Here is a 17380-nt window from a genome sequence, read left to right on the forward strand (position 1 = left end):
CGTATCGGTCATGGACGATTTTAGACGTGATATCACTGTAATATAGACGGTTTCTAACAATATATATCATAACACCAAACTCGCTACTACTATTATTTACCGAGTTATTAGCAAATAATGGACGGATGTACTACTGCGTCGACACAACTCTGGAAATTTTACCAAGTCCCATCGCTAAGAGGACTCTTTTTCCGTATCGGTCCTAGACGATTTTAGACGTGATATCACTGTAATATAGACGGTTTCTAACAATATATATCATAACACCAAACTCGCTACTACTATTATTTACCGAGTTATTAGCAAATAATGGACGGATGTACTACTCCGTCGACACAACTCTGGAAATTTTACCAAGTCCCATCGCTCAGAGGAAACTTTTTCCGTATCGGTCCTAGGCTATTTTCGACGTGATATCACTGGAATATAGACGGTTTCTAACAATATATATCATAACACCAAACTCGCTACTACTATTATTTACCGAGTTATTAGCAAATAATGGACGGATGTACTACTCCGTCGACACAACTCTGGAAATTTTTCCAAGTCCCACCGCCCAGGGGAAACTTTTTCCGTATCGGTCATGGACGATTTTAGACGTGATATCACTGTAATATAGACGGTTTCTAACAATATATATCATAACACCAAACTCGCTACTACTATTATTTACCGAGTTATTAGCTAATAATGGACGGATGTACTACTCCGTCGACACAACTCTGGAAATTTTTCCAAGTCCCACCGCTAAGAGGAAACTTTTTCCGTATCGGTCCTAGACTATTTTCGACGTGATATCACTGTAATATAGACGGTTTCTAACAATATATATCATAACACCAAACTCGCTACTACTATTATTTACCGAGTTATTAGCTAATAATGGACGGATGTACTACTCCGTCGACACAACTCTGGAAATTTTTCCAAGTCCCACCGCTAAGAGGAAACTTTTTCCGTATCGGTCCTAGACTATTTTCGACGTGATATCACTGTAATATAGACGGTTTCTAACAATATATATCATAACACCAAACTCGCTACTACTATTATTTACCGAGTTATTAGCAAATAATGGACGGATGTACTACTCCGTCGACACAACTCTGGAAATTTTTCCAAGTCCCACCGCTAAGAGGAAACTTTTTCCGTATCGGTCCTAGACTATTTTCGACGTGATATCACTGGAATATAGACGGTTTCTAACAATATATATCATAACACCAAACTCGCTACTACTATTATTTACCGAGTTATTAGCAAATAATGGACGGATGTACTACTCCGTCGACACAACTCAGGAAATTTTACCAAGTCCCACCGCTAAGGGGAAACTTTTTCCGTATCGGTCCTAGACTATTTTCGACGTGATATCACTGTAATATAGACGGTTTCTAACAATATATATCATAACACCAAACACGCTACTACTATTATTTACCGAGTTATTAGCTAATAATGGACGGATGTACTACTCCGTCGACACAATTCTGGAAATTTTTCCAAGTCCCACCGCTAAGAGGAAACTTTTTCCGTATCGGTCATGGACGATTTTAGACGTGATATCACTGTAATATAGACGGTTTCTAACAATATATATCATAACACCAAACTCGCTACTACTATTATTTATTGAGTTATTAGCAAATAATGGACGGATGTACTACTCCGTCGACACAACTCAGGAAATTTTACCAAGTCCCACCGCTAAGGGGAAACTTTTTCCGTATCGGTCCTAGACGATATTAGACCTGATATCACTGTAATATAGACGGTTTCTAACAATATATATCATAACACCAAACTCGCTACTACTATTATTTACCGAGTTATTAGCAAATAATGGACGGATGTACTACTCCGTCGACACAACTCTGGAAATTTTACCAAGTCCCATCGCTAAGAGGAATCTTTTTCCGTATCGGTCCTAGACGATTTTAGACGTGATATCACTGTAATATAGACGGTTTCTAACAATATATATCATAACACCAAACTCGCTACTACTATTATTTACCGAGTTATTAGCTAATAATGGACGGATGTACTACTCCGTCGACACAACTCTGGAAATTTTTCCAAGTCCCACCGCTAAGAGGAAACTTTTTCCGTATCGGTCCTAGACTATTTTCGACGTGATATCACTGTAATATAGACGGTTTCTAACAATATATATCATAACACCAAACTCGCTACTACTATTATTTACCGAGTTATTAGCTAATAATGGACGGATGTACTACTCCGTCGACACAACTCTGGAAATTTTTCCAAGTCCCACCGTTAAGAGGAAACTTTTTCCGTATCGGTCATGGACGATTTTAGACGTGATATCACTGTAATATAGACGGTTTCTAACAATATATATCATAACACCAAACTCGCTACTACTATTATTTACCGAGTTATTAGCTAATAATGGACGGCTGTACTACTCCGTCGACACAACTCTGGAAATTTTTCCAAGTCCCACCGCCAAGGGGAAACTTTTTCCGTATCGGTCCTAGACTATTTTCGACGTGATATCACTGTAATATAGACGGTTTCTAACAATATATATCATAACACCAAACTCGCTACTACTATTATTTACCGAGTTATTAGCAAATAATGGACGGATGTACTACTCCGTCGACACAACTCTGGAAATTTTTCCAAGTCCCACCGCTAAGAGGAAACTTTTTCCGTATCGGTCCTAGACTATTTTCGACGTGATATCACTGTAATATAGACGGTTTCTAACAATATATATCATAACACCAAACTCGCTACTACTATTATTTACCGAGTTATTAGCTAATAATGGACGGATGTACTACTCCGTCGACACAACTCTGGAAATTTTTCCAAGTCCCACCGCTAAGAGGAATCTTTTTCCGTATCGGTCATGGACGATTTTAGACGTGATATCACTGTAATATAGACGGTTTCTAACAATATATATCATAACACCAAACCCGCTACTACTATTATTTACCGAGTTATTAGCAAATAATGGACGGATGTACTACTGCGTCGACACAACTCTGGAAATTTTACCAAGTCCCATCGCTAAGAGGACTCTTTTTCCGTATCGGTCCTAGACGATTTTAGACGTGATATCACTGTAATATAGACGGTTTCTAACAATATATATCATAACACCAAACTCGCTACTACTATTATTTACCGAGTTATTAGCAAATAATGGACGGATGTACTACTCCGTCGACACAACTCTGGAAATTTTACCAAGTCCCATCGCTCAGAGGAAACTTTTTCCGTATCCGTCCTAGACTATTTTCGACGTGATATCACTGTAATATAGACGGTTTCTAACAATATATATCATAACACCAAACTCGCTACTACTATTATTTACCGAGTTATTAGCTAATAATGGATGGATGTACTACTCCGCCGACACAACTCTGGAAATTTTTCCAAGTCCCACCGCTAAGAGGAAACTTTTTCCGTATCGGTCCTAGACTATTTTCGACGTGATATCACTGGAATATAGACGGTCTCTAACAATATATATCATAACACCAAACTCGCTACTACTATTATTTACCGAGTTATTAGCAAATAATGGACGGATGTACTACTCCGTCGACACAACTCTGGAAATTTTTCCAAGTCCCACCGCTAAGAGGAAACTTTTTCCGTATCGGTCCTAGACTATTTTCGACGTGATATCACTGGAATATAGACGGTTTCTAACAATATATATCATTACACCAAACTCGCTACTACTATTATTTACCGAGTTATTAGCAAATAATGGACGGATGTACTACTCCGTCGACACAACTCAGGAAATTTTACCAAGTCCCATCGCTAAGAGGAATCTTTTTCCGTATCGGTCCTAGACGATTTTAGACGTGATATCACTGTAATATAGACGGTTTCTAACAATATATATCATAACACCAAACTCGCTACTACTATTATTTACCGAGTAATTAGCTAATAATGGACGGATGTACTACTCCGTCGACACAACTCTGGAAATTTTTCCAAGTCCCACCGCTAAGAGGAAACTTTTTCCGTATCGGTCCTAGACTATTTTCGACGTGATATCACTGTAATATAGACGGTTTCTAACAATATATATCATAACACCAAACTCGCTACTACTATTATTTACCGAGTTATTAGCAAATAATGGACGGATGTACTACTCCGTCGACACAACTCTGGAAATTTTACCAAGTCCCATCGCTAAGAGGAATCTTTTTCCGAATCGGTCCTAGACGATTTTAGACGTGATATCACTGTAATATAGACGGTTTCTAACAATATATATCATAACACCAAACTCGCTACTACTATTATTTACCGAGTTATTAGCTAATAATGGACGGATGTACTACTCCGTCGACACAACTCAGGAAATTTTACCAAGTCCCACCGCTAAGGGGAAACTTTTTCCGTATCGGTCCTAGACGATTTTAGACCTGATATCACTGTAATATAGACGGTTTCTAACAATATATATCATTACACCAAACTCGCTACTACTATTATTTACCGAGTTATTAGCAAATAATGGACGGATGTACTACTCCGTCGACACAACTCTGGAAATTTTACCAAGTCCCATCGCTAAGAGGAATCTTTTTCCGCATCGGTCCTAGACGATTTTAGACGTGATATCACTGCAATATAGACGGTTTCTAACAATATATATCATAACACCAAACTCGCTACTACTATTATTTACCGAGTAATTAGCTAATAATGGACGGATGTACTACTCCGTCGACACAACTCTGGAAATTTTTCCAAGTCCCACCGCTAAGAGGAAACTTTTTCCGTATCGGTCCTAGACTATTTTCGACGTGATATCACTGTAATATAGACGGTTTCTAACAATATATATCATAACACCAAACTCGCTACTACTATTATTTACCGAGTTATTAGCAAATAATGGACGGATGTACTACTCCGTCGACACAACTCTGGAAATTTTACCAAGTCCCATCGCTAAGAGGAATCTTTTTCCGAATCGGTCCTAGACGATTTTAGACGTGATATCACTGTAATATAGACGGTTTCTAACAATATATATCATAACACCAAACTCGCTACTACTATTATTTACCGAGTTATTAGCAAATAATGGACGGATGTACTACTCCGTCGACACAACTCTGGAAATTTTTCCAAGTCCCACCGTTAAGAGGAAACTTTTTCCGTATCGGTCATGGACGATTTTAGACGTGATATCACTGTAATATAGACGGTTTCTAACAATATATATCATAACACCAAACTCGCTACTACTATTATTTACCGAGTTATTAGCTAATAATGGACGGATGTACTACTCCGTCGACACAACTCTGGAAATTTTTCCAAGTCCCACCGCTAAGAGGAAACTTTTTCCGTATCGGTCCTAGACTATTTTCGACGTGATATCACTGTAATATAGACGGTTTCTAACAATATATATCATAACACCAAACTCGCTACTACTATTATTTACCGAGTTATTAGCTAATAATGGACGGATGTACTACTCCGTTGACACAACTCTGGAAATTTTTCCAAGTCCCACCGCTAAGAGGAAACTTTTTCCGTATCGGTCCTAGACTATTTTCGACGTGATATCACTGTAATATAGACGGTTTCTAACAATATATATCATAACACCAAACTCGCTACTACTATTATTTACCGAGTTATTAGCAAATAATGGACGGATGTACTACTCCGTCGACACAACTCTGGAAATTTTTCCAAGTCCCACCGCTAAGAGGAAACTTTTTCCGTATCGGTCCTAGGCTATTTTCGACGTGATATCACTGGAATATAGACGGTTTCTAACAATATATATCATAACACCAAACTCGCTACTACTATTATTTACCGAGTTATTAGCAAATAATGGACGGATGTACTACTCCGTCCACACAACTCAGGAAATTTTACCAAGTCCCACCGCTAAGGGGAAACTTTTTCCGTATCGGTCCTAGACGATTTTAGACCTGATATCACTGTAATATAGACGGTTTCTAACAATATATATCATTACACCAAACTCGCTACGACTATTATTTACCGAGTTATTAGCAAATAATGGACGGATGTACTACTCCGTCGACACAACTCTGGAAATTTTACCAAGTCCCATCGCTAAGAGGAATCTTTTTCCGTATCGGTCCTAGACGATTTTAGACGTGATATCACTGTAATATAGACGGTTTCTAACAATATATATCATAACACCAAACTCGCTACTACTATTATTTACCGAGTAATTAGCTAATAATGGACGGATGTACTACTCCGTCGACACAACTCTGGAAATTTTTCCAAGTCCCACCGCTAAGAGGAAACTTTTTCCGTATCGGTCCTAGACTATTTTCAACGTGATATCACTGTAATATAGACGGTTTCTAACAATATATATCATTACACCAAACTCGCTACTACTATTATTTACCGAGTTATTAGCTAATAATGGACGGATGTACTACTCCGTCGACACAACTCTGGAAATTTTTCCAAGTCCCACCGCCAAGGGGAAACTTTTTCCGTATCGGTCATGGACGATTTTAGACGTGATATCACTGTAATATAGACGGTTTCTAACAATATATATCATAACACCAAACTCGCTACTACTATTATTTACCGAGTTATTAGCAAATAATGGACGGATGTACTACTCCGTCGACACAACTCAGGAAATTTTACCAAGTCCCACCGCTAAGGGGAAACTTTTTCCGTATCGGTCCTAGACGATTTTAGACCTGATATCACTGTAATATAGACGGTTTCTAACAATATATATCATAACACCAAACTCGCTACTACTATTATTTACCGAGTTATTAGCAAATAATGGACGGATGTACTACTCCGTCGACACAACTCTGGAAATTTTACCAAGTCCCACCGCTAAGAGGAATCTTTTTCCGAATCGGTCCTAGACGATTTTAGACGTGATATCACTGTAATATAGACGGTTTCTAACAATATATATCATAACACCAAACTCGCTACTACTATTATTTACCGAGTTATTAGCTAATAATGGACGGATGTACTACTCCGTCGACACAACTCTGGAAATTTTTCCAAGTCCCACCGCTAAGAGGAATCTTTTTCCGTATCGGTCATGGACGATTTTAGACGTGATATCACTGTAATATAGACGGTTTCTAACAATATATATCATAACACCAAACTCGATACTACTATTATTTACCGAGTTATTAGCTAATAATGGACGGATGTACTACTCCGTCGACACATCTCTGGAAATTTTTCCAAGTCCCACCGCTAAGAGGAAACTTTTTCCGTATCGGTCCTAGACTATTTTCGACGTGATATCACTGTAATATAGACGGTTTCTAACAATATATATCATAACACCAAACTCGCTACTACTATTATTTACCGAGTTATTAGCAAATAATGGACGGATGTACTACTCCGTCGACACAACTCTGGAAATTTTACCAAGTCCCACCGCTAAGGGGAAACTTTTTCCGTATCGGTCCTAGACGATTTTAGACCTGATATCACTGTAATATAGACGGTTTCTAACAATATATATCATTACACCAAACTCGCTACGACTATTATTTACCGAGTTATTAGCTAATAATGGACGGATGTACTACTCCGTCGACACAACTCTGGAAATTTTACCAAGTCCCATCGCTAAGAGGAATCTTTTTCCGTATCGGTCCTAGACGATTTTAGACGTGATATCACTGTAATATAGACGGTTTCTAACAATATATATCATAACACCAAACTCGCTACTACTATTATTTACCGAGTAATTAGCTAATAATGGACGGATGTACTACTCCGTCGACACAACTCTGGAAATTTTTCCAAGTCCCACCGCTAAGAGGAAACTTTTTCCGTATCGGTCCTAGACTATTTTCAACGTGATATCACTGTAATATAGACGGTTTCTAACAATATATATCATAACACCAAACTCGCTACTACTATTATTTACCGAGTTATTAGCAAATAATGGATGGATGTACTACTCCGTCGACACAACTCAGGAAATTTTACCAAGTCCCACCGCTAAGGGGAAACTTTTTCCGTATCGGTCATGGACGATTTTAGACGTGATATCACTGTAATATAGACGGTTTCTAACAATATATATCATAACACCAAACTCGCTACTACTATTATTTACCGAGTTATTAGCTAATAATGGACGGATGTACTACTCCGTCGACACAACTCTGGAAATTTTTCCAACTCCCACCGCTAAGAGGAAACTTTTTCCGTATCGGTCCTAGACTATTTTCGACGTGATATCACTGTAATATAGACGGTTTCTAACAATATATATCATAACACCAAACTCGCTACTACTATTATTTACCGAGTTATTAGCAAATAATGGACGGATGTACTACTCCGTCGACACAACTCTGGAAATTTTTCCAAGTCCCACCGCTAAGAGGAAACTTTTTCCGTATCGGTCCTAGACTATTTTCGACGTGATATCACTGTAATATAGACGGTTTCTAACAATATATATCATAACACCAAACTCGCTACTACTATTATTTACCGAGTTATTAGCTAATAATGGACGGATGTACTACTCCGTCGACACAACTCTGGAAATTTTTCCAAGGCCCACCGCTAAGAGGAAACTTTTTCCGTATCGGTCCTAGACTATTTTCGACGTGATATCACTGTAATATAGACGGTTTCTAACAATATATATCATAACACCAAACTCGCTACTACTATTATTTACCGAGTTATTAGCAAATAATGGACGGATGTACTACTCCGTCGACACAACTCTGGAAATTTTACCAAGTCCCATCGCTAAGAGGACTCTTTTTCCGTATCGGTCCTAGACGATTTTAGACGTGATATCACTGTAATATAGACGGTTTCTAACAATATATATCATAACACCAAACTCGCTACTACTATTATTTACCGAGTTATTAGCAAATAATGGACGGATGTACTACTCCGTCGACACAACTCTGGAAATTTTACCAAGTCCCATCGCTCAGAGGAAACTTTTTCCGTATCCGTCATGGACGATTTTAGACGTGATATCACTGTAATATAGACGGTTTCTAACAATATATATCATAACACCAAACTCGCTACTACTATTATTTACCGAGTTATTAGCTAATAATGGACGGATGTACTACTCCGTCGACACAACTCTGGAAATTTTTCCAAGTCCCACCGCTAAGAGGAAACTTTTTCCGTATCGGTCCTAGACTATTTTCGACGTGATATCACTGTAATATAGACGGTTTCTAACAATATATATCATAACACCAAACTCGCTACTACTATTATTTACCGAGTTATTAGCTAATAATGGACGGATGTACTACTCCGTCGACACAACTCTGGAAATTTTTCCAAGTCCCACCGCTAAGAGGAAACTTTTTCCGTATCGGTCCTAGACTATTTTCGACGTGATATCACTGTAATATAGACGGTTTCTAACAATATATATCATAACACCAAACTCGCTACTACTATTATTTACCGAGTTATTAGCTAATAATGGACGGATGTACTACTCCGTCGACACAACTCTGGAAATTTTTCCAAGTCCCACCGCTAAGAGGAAACTTTTTCCGTATCGGTCCTAGACTATTTTCGACGTGATATCACTGTAATATAGACGGTTTCTAACAATATATATCATAACACCAAACTCGCTACTACTATTATTTACCGAGTTATTAGCTAATAATGGACGGATGTACTACTCCGTCGACACAACTCTGGAAATTTTTCCAAGTCCCACCGCTAAGAGGAAACTTTTTCCGTATCGGTCATGGACGATTTTAGACGTGATATCACTGTAATATAGACGGTTTCTAACAATATATATCATAACACCAAACTCGCTACTACTATTATTTACCGAGTTATTAGCTAATAATGGACGGATGTACTACTCCGTCGACACAACTCTGGAAATTTTTCCAAGTCCCATCGCTCAGAGGAAACTTTTTCCGTATCGGTCATGGACGATTTTAGACGTGATATCACTGTAATATAGACGGTTTCTAACAATATATATCATAACACCAAACTCGCTACTACTATTATTTACCGAGTTATTAGCTAATAATGGACGGATGTACTACTCCGTCGACACAACTCTGGAAATTTTTCCAAGTCCCACCGCTAAGAGGAAACTTTTTCCGTATCGGTCCTAGACTATTTTCGACGTGATATCACTGTAATATAGACGGTTTCTAACAATATATATCATAACACCAAACTCGCTACTACTATTATTTACCGAGTTATTAGCTAATAATGGACGGATGTACTACTCCGTCGACACAACTCTGGAAATTTTTCCAAGTCCCACCGCTAAGAGGAAACTTTTTCCGTATCGGTCCTAGACTATTTTCGACGTGATATCACTGTAATATAGACGGTTTCTAACAATATATATCATAACACCAAACTCGCTACTACTATTATTTACCGAGTTATTAGCTAATAATGGACGGATGTACTACTCCGTCGACACAACTCTGGAAATTTTTCCAAGTCCCACCGCTAAGAGGAAACTTTTTCCGTATCGGTCCTAGACTATTTTCGACGTGATATCACTGTAATATAGACGGTTTCTAACAATATATATCATAACACCAAACTCGCTACTACTATTATTTACCGAGTTATTAGCTAATAATGGACGGATGTACTACTCCGTCGACACAACTCTGGAAATTTTTCCAAGTCCCACCGCTAAGAGGAAACTTTTTCCGTATCGGTCCTAGACTATTTTCGACGTGATATCACTGTAATATAGACGGTTTCTAACAATATATATCATGACACCAAACTCGCTACTACTATTATTTACCGAGTTATTAGCTAATAATGGACGGATGTACTACTCCGTCGACACAACTCTGGAAATTTTACCAAGTCCCATCGCTCAGAGGAAACTTTTTCCGTATCGGTCCTAGACTATTTTCGACGTGATATCACTGTAATATAGACGGTTTCTAACAATATATATCATAACACCAAACTCGCTACTACTATTATTTACCGAGTTATTAGCTAATAATGGACGGATGTACTACTCCGTCGACACAACTCTGGAAATTTTTCCAAGTCCCACCGCTAAGAGGAAACTTTTTCCGTATCGGTCATGGACGATTTTAGACGTGATATCACTGTAATATAGACGGTTTCTAACAATATATATCATAACACCAAACTCGCTACTACTATTATTTACCGAGTTATTAGCTAATAATGGACGGATGTACTACTCCGTCGACACAACTCTGGAAATTTTTCCAAGTCCCACCGCTAAGAGGAAACTTTTTCCGTATCGGTCCTAGACTATTTTCGACGTGATATCACTGTAATATAGACGGTTTCTAACAATATATATCATAACACCAAACTCGCTACTACTATTATTTACCGAGTTATTAGCTAATAATGGACGGATGTACTACTCCGTCGACACAACTCTGGAAATTTTTCCAAGTCCCACCGCTAAGAGGAAACTTTTTCCGTATCGGTCCTAGACTATTTTCGACGTGATATCACTGTAATATAGACGGTTTCTAACAATATATATCATAACACCAAACTCGCTACTACTATTATTTACCGAGTTATTAGCTAATAATGGACGGATGTACTACTCCGTCGACACAACTCTGGAAATTTTTCCAAGTCCCACCGCTAAGAGGAAACTTTTTCCGTATCGGTCATGGACGATTTTAGACGTGATATCACTGTAATATAGACGGTTTCTAACAATATATATCATAACACCAAACTCGCTACTACTATTATTTACCGAGTTATTAGCTAATAATGGACGGATGTACTACTCCGTCGACACAACTCTGGAAATTTTTCCAAGTCCCATCGCTCAGAGGAAACTTTTTCCGTATCGGTCATGGACGATTTTAGACGTGATATCACTGTAATATAGACGGTTTCTAACAATATATATCATAACACCAAACTCGCTACTACTATTATTTACCGAGTTATTAGCTAATAATGGACGGATGTACTACTCCGTCGACACAACTCTGGAAATTTTTCCAAGTCCCACCGCTAAGAGGAAACTTTTTCCGTATCGGTCCTAGACTATTTTCGACGTGATATCACTGTAATATAGACGGTTTCTAACAATATATATCATAACACCAAACTCGCTACTACTATTATTTACCGAGTTATTAGCTAATAATGGACGGATGTACTACTCCGTCGACACAACTCTGGAAATTTTTCCAAGTCCCACCGCTAAGAGGAAACTTTTTCCGTATCGGTCCTAGACTATTTTCGACGTGATATCACTGTAATATAGACGGTTTCTAACAATATATATCATAACACCAAACTCGCTACTACTATTATTTACCGAGTTATTAGCTAATAATGGACGGATGTACTACTCCGTCGACACAACTCTGGAAATTTTTCCAAGTCCCACCGCTAAGAGGAAACTTTTTCCGTATCGGTCCTAGACTATTTTCGACGTGATATCACTGTAATATAGACGGTTTCTAACAATATATATCATAACACCAAACTCGCTACTACTATTATTTACCGAGTTATTAGCTAATAATGGACGGATGTACTACTCCGTCGACACAACTCTGGAAATTTTTCCAAGTCCCACCGCTAAGAGGAAACTTTTTCCGTATCGGTCCTAGACTATTTTCGACGTGATATCACTGTAATATAGACGGTTTCTAACAATATATATCATGACACCAAACTCGCTACTACTATTATTTACCGAGTTATTAGCTAATAATGGACGGATGTACTACTCCGTCGACACAACTCTGGAAATTTTACCAAGTCCCATCGCTCAGAGGAAACTTTTTCCGTATCGGTCATGGACGATTTTAGACGTGATATCACTGTAATATAGACGGTTTCTAACAATATATATCATAACACCAAACTCGCTACTACTATTATTTACCGAGTTATTAGCTAATAATGGACGGATGTACTACTCCGTCGACACAACTCTGGAAATTTTTCCAAGTCCCACCGCTAAGAGGAAACTTTTTCCGTATCGGTCATGGACGATTTTAGACGTGATATCACTGTAATATAGACGGTTTCTAACAATATATATCATAACACCAAACTCGCTACTACTATTATTTACCGAGTTATTAGCTAATAATGGACGGATGTACTACTCCGTCGACACAACTCTGGAAATTTTTCCAAGTCCCATCGCTCAGAGGAAACTTTTTCCGTATCGGTCATGGACGATTTTAGACGTGATATCACTGTAATATAGACGGTTTCTAACAATATATATCATAACACCAAACTCGCTACTACTATTATTTACCGAGTTATTAGCTAATAATGGACGGATGTACTACTCCGTCGACACAACTCTGGAAATTTTTCCAAGTCCCACCGCTAAGAGGAAACTTTTTCCGTATCGGTCCTAGACTATTTTCGACGTGATATCACTGTAATATAGACGGTTTCTAACAATATATATCATAACACCAAACTCGCTACTACTATTATTTACCGAGTTATTAGCTAATAATGGACGGATGTACTACTCCGTCGACACAACTCTGGAAATTTTTCCAAGTCCCACCGCTAAGAGGAAACTTTTTCCGTATCGGTCATGGACGATTTTAGACGTGATATCACTGTAATATAGACGGTTTCTAACAATATATATCATAACACCAAACTCGCTACTACTATTATTTACCGAGTTATTAGCTAATAATGGACGGATGTACTACTCCGTCGACACAACTCTGGAAATTTTTCCAAGTCCCACCGCTAAGAGGAAACTTTTTCCGTATCGGTCCTAGACTATTTTCGACGTGATATCACTGTAATATAGACGGTTTCTAACAATATATATCATGACACCAAACTCGCTACTACTATTATTTACCGAGTTATTAGCTAATAATGGACGGATGTACTACTCCGTCGACACAACTCTGGAAATTTTACCAAGTCCCATCGCTCAGAGGAAACTTTTTCCGTATCGGTCATGGACGATTTTAGACGTGATATCACTGTAATATAGACGGTTTCTAACAATATATATCATAACACCAAACTCGCTACTACTATTATTTACCGAGTTATTAGCTAATAATGGACGGATGTACTACTCCGTCGACACAACTCTGGAAATTTTTCCAAGTCCCACCGCTAAGAGGAAACTTTTTCCGTATCGGTCCTAGACTATTTTCGACGTGATATCACTGTAATATAGACGGTTTCTAACAATATATATCATAACACCAAACTCGCTACTACTATTATTTACCGAGTTATTAGCTAATAATGGACGGATGTACTACTCCGTCGACACAACTCTGGAAATTTTTCCAAGTCCCACCGCTAAGAGGAAACTTTTTCCGTATCGGTCATGGACGATTTTAGACGTGATATCACTGTAATATAGACGGTTTCTAACAATATATATCATAACACCAAACTCGCTACTACTATTATTTACCGAGTTATTAGCTAATAATGGACGGATGTACTACTCCGTCGACACAACTCTGGAAATTTTTCCAAGTCCCACCGTTAAGAGGAAACTTTTTCCGTATCGGTCATGGACGATTTTAGACGTGATATCACTGTAATATAGACGGTTTCTAACAATATATATCATAACACGAAACTCGCTACTACTATTATTTACCGAGTTATTAGCTAATAATGGACGGATGTACTACTCCGTCGACACAACTCTGGAAATTTTTCCAAGTCCCACCGCTAAGAGGAAACTTTTTCCGTATCGGTCCTAGACTATTTTCGACGTGATATCACTGTAATATAGACGGTTTCTAACAATATATATCATAACACCAAACTCGCTACTACTATTATTTACCGAGTTATTAGCTAATAATGGACGGATGTACTACTCCGTCGACACAACTCTGGAAATTTTTCCAAGTCCCACCGTTAAGAGGAAACTTTTTCCGTATCGGTCATGGACGATTTTAGACGTGATATCACTGTAATATAGACGGTTTCTAACAATATATATCATAACACCAAACTCGCTACTACTATTATTTACCGAGTTATTAGCTAATAATGGACGGATGTACTACTACGTCGACACAACTCTGGAAATTTTTCCAAGTCCCACCGCTAAGAGGAAACTTTTTCCGTATCGGTCCTAGACTATTTTCGACGTGATATCACTGTAATATAGACGGTTTCTAACAATATATATCATAACACCAAACTCGCTACTACTATTATTTACCGAGTTATTAGCAAATAATGGACGGATGTACTACTCCGTCGACACAACTCTGGAAATTTTTCCAAGCCCCACCGCTAAGAGGAAACTTTTTCCGTATCGGTCCTAGACTATTTTCGACGTGATATCACTGGAATATAGACGGTTTCTAACAATATATATCATAACACCAAACTCGCTACTACTATTATTTACCGAGTTATTAGCAAATAATGGACGGAGGTACTACTCCGTCGACACAACTCTGGAAATTTTTCCAAGTCCCACCGCTAAGGGGAAACTTTTTCCGTATCGGTCCTAGACGATTTTAGACCTGATATCACTGTAATATAGACGGTTTCTAACAATATATATCATAACACCAAACTCGCTACAATTATTATTTATCGAGTTATTAGCAAATAATGGACGGATGTACTACTCCGTCGACAAAACTCTGGAAATTTTTCCAAGTCCCACCGCTAAGAGGAAACTTTTTCCGTATCGGTCCTAGACTATTTTCGACGTGATATCACTGTAATATAGACGGTTTCTAACAATATATATCATAACACCAAACTCGCTACTACTATTATTTACCGAGTTATTAGCTAATAATGGACGGATGTACTACTCCGTCGACACAACTCTGGAAATTTTTCCAAGTCGCACCGTTAAGAGGAAACTTTTTCCGTATCGGTCATGGACGATTTTAGACGTGATATCACTGTAATATAGACGGTTTCTAACAATATATATCATAACACCAAACTCGCTACTACTATTATTTACCGAGTTATTAGCTAATAATGGACGGATGTACTACTCCGTCGACACAACTCTGGAAATTTTTCCAAGTCCCACCGCTAAGAGGAAACTTTTTCCGTATCGGTCCTAGACTATTTTCGACGTGATATCACTGTAATATAGACGGTTTCTAACAATATATATCATAACACCAAACTCGCTACTACTATTATTTACCGAGTTATTAGCTAATAATGGACGGATGTACTACTCCGTCGACACAACTCAGGAAATTTTACCAAGTCCCACCGCTAAGGGGAAACTTTTTCCGTATCGGTCCTAGACGATTTTAGACCTGATATCACTGTAATATAGACGGTTTCTAACAATATATATCATAACACCAAACTCGCTACTACTATTATTTACCGAGTTATTAGCAAATAATGGACGGATGTACTACTCCGTCGACACAACTCTGGAAATTTTACCAAGTCCCATCGCTAAGAGGAATCTTTTTCCGAATCGGTCCTAGACGATTTTAGACGTGATATCACTGTAATATAGACGGTTTCTAACAATATATATCATAACACCAAACACGCTACTACTATTATTTACCGAGTTATTAGCTAATAATGGACGGATGTACTACTCCGTCGACACAACTCTGGAAATTTTTCCAAGTCCCACCGTTAAGAGGAAACTTTTTCCGTATCGGTCATGGACGATTTTAGACGTGATATCACTGTAATATAGACGGTTTCTAACAATATATATCATAACACCAAACTCGCTACTACTATTATTTACCGAGTTATTAGCTAATAATGGACGGATGTACTACTCCGTCGACACAACTCTGGAAATTTTACCAAGTCCCATCGCTAAGAGGAATCTTTTTCCGTATCGGTCCTAGACGATTTTAGACGTGATATCACTGTAATATAGACGGTTTCTAACAATATATATCATAACACCAAACTCGCTACTACTATTATTTACCGAGTTATTAGCTAATAATGGACGGATGTACTACTCCGTCGACACAACTCTGGAAATTTTTCCAAGTCCCACCGCTAAGAGGAAACTTTTTCCGTATCGGTCCTAGACTATTTTCGACGTGATATCACTGTAATATAGACGGTTTCTAACAATATATATCATAACACCAAACTCGCTACTACTATTATTTACCGAGTTATTAGCTAATAATGGACGGATGTACTACTCCGTCGACACAACTCTGGAAATTTTTCCAAGTCCCACCGCTAAGAGGAATCTTTTTCCGAATCGGTCCTAGACGATTTTAGACGTGATATCACTGTAATATAGACGGTTTCTAACAATATATATCATAACACCAAACTCGCTACTACTATTATTTAC

This window comes from Halictus rubicundus, unplaced genomic scaffold, assembly GCF_050948215.1.
Source record: "Halictus rubicundus isolate RS-2024b unplaced genomic scaffold, iyHalRubi1_principal scaffold0208, whole genome shotgun sequence".
Lineage (NCBI taxonomy): Eukaryota > Metazoa > Arthropoda > Insecta > Hymenoptera > Halictidae > Halictus > Halictus rubicundus.